This window comes from Austrofundulus limnaeus, unplaced genomic scaffold (assembly GCF_001266775.1).
Source record: "Austrofundulus limnaeus strain Quisiro unplaced genomic scaffold, Austrofundulus_limnaeus-1.0 Scaffold593, whole genome shotgun sequence".
NCBI lineage: Eukaryota > Metazoa > Chordata > Actinopteri > Cyprinodontiformes > Rivulidae > Austrofundulus > Austrofundulus limnaeus.
Genome location: NW_013952995.1, coordinates 31,666 through 33,810, shown reverse-complemented (window position 1 = coordinate 33,810; position 2,145 = coordinate 31,666).

Genomic DNA, 2,145 nt, shown 5'->3' with positions numbered 1-2,145 from the left:
TTAAGCTAACATCTTTAAACTAAACCCCTTTAACTTTTCTTGACCATCAGTTCAGACTAGAGCTAACCACTAACAAATGCTAACTACGACTAGTACAAAGAGGTACTCACAGTGAAGTTTGTGTTGTTACATTTGCTCACACCAAGTCGAACAATATGTTAAAGGTTGAATAAGTCTTTTCAGGCTTACACATGGTCCAGCTGGACCGTCCATGTGATCTTGTAAATATCTCCCTTTTTCTTTTGTTTAGATAAAGTTTTTGCATGTACCCCTTTAAAGAGAAATGAAGAGATATTTTGAGTGAGATCTTCTGCTCCTTAGAGGACGAATAGTAACCAGTGATGTTAGAAAATCACTGTTAGAATATTAGCTTAGCAATTTTTTTTCCTGTAAGTCAACAGACCTTTTATACATGCATGTTTTAAAACCTTAGGGTTCATTTCATTTGTTTTGTTCACTAGGAACTATATGCTAATCGCTAGATACCATTTAGTTACTGAGCACCTGATGTTTTTCCCAATACATTGTGTTCACATGCCGAGCTCCAGTCCATGCCATCAGCCCTCCAGAGGTCAACGCCATCAGCCCTCCAGAGGTCAATTCAACCAGCCTCCAGAAGCTCAACTCAGCCCTGCAGAGATCAAAGCCATCACTCTCCAGAGCTCAACTCAGCTGCCTGCAGAGATCAAAGCCATCACTCTCCAGAGCTCAACTCAGCTGCCTGCAGAGGTCAATCCATCAACCTCCAGAGGTCACCTCGCACCCTAGAGACTAAAAGACAACCTACGTTCTCTAGGACAAGCTGTCATCTGGTATGGAATTAACCCTGACCTGTTTTTGGATTACTGACTTTGTTCTATTGCTTGAAGAGCGCTCCAGGACTGTGCTCCAGAACTAAAGGACGGATCCCTGACACCAAGACATGAAAGATGTTCATACCTCAAGAAGCAGGAAAACATCACGTGATTATAACCAATTAACTTTTCAGTTCATTTTCATAATCAGGGGGGATTGTAGCGGTTTCCTACTTCAATTTATAACTTTTGCTGGATATAAATTGCTGTTATGACTGTTTGGTGAAGAAAATAAGATATATTTTTCAGACTTCTCTTAAAGCATCTTGCATGGCCCTTTTGTGCTTCAAATTAGCATACCGTCACCATGGCGCCTCAGAAGACCACTGAAGAAATCTGCATTGTCACCTTCCTGCCCCAACCCCCATAAGGACAAGCTATTTACTTTTCTTCAAAGAAAAGGGGGAAGGGTCATAACATGCTTTGCAAGACCCTTCCAGCATGACTGAGAACAAAGGACGACCCTTCCAGCATGACTGAGAACAAAGGACCCACATTCTTCATTAAAATATGAAAAAAAGAGGAAAACCAATCTGCTCTTGTTCCCACTAAGAACATTGTTCTAACTTTGTGTGTTTTGATGAAATGTTTTTCTAAAAAAAAAGATGTTTCTTTAAACTGTGTGGTTACATGAGTTAATCTTTAGAACTTTAGGCTTGAATTTAACTAAATGGACATTGTTATTACTGACGTAGAACAGATGCCTCTCCCTTTAATTAGATGCAAGATAATTAGACTAAAACACTCCCGTTCTTTGTCTGAAAAACCTTGTTTCCCTCCAAATATTTTGATTGGTTAAAAACTTTACCAAAGTTTCTCAATTGGCTAACTAAAAACCTTGACTCCGCCCATAACAGAGGTTTTAAAAGGTAGTACACACAGAAGACCCCAGAAGTCACAACAACAGAAGAAGGAAGAAGGACACAGACAGAGAAGCAGCGTCCAGGTTGAAAGACCCCCTCTTGCAAAAGGGGGGAGTCACTCAACCTCCGCCATTTTGACTCGTAATAGCTCGATCATCATTTCGACTCAGCCCTTGAGTTTGATTTTTAAAGGAGTCAAATAAATAAGCTAAGAGTAAATCAACCGTCGCTTAGTCCGTTTTTCTACAACGTGAGGATCAAATTGAGTCTTGAAGCCACTTGTGGACAGCCAGACCAAATCACCAGAGAAAGAGGACCCTTTCTGACTGAAGGACCAGCTGAGATGAACAGACCCCTGAATGTCTGAACGGCCTCCACACTGAAGCAGATCTCTGGAAACATCACCTGAGATCCTTTGGTCAGCCGAC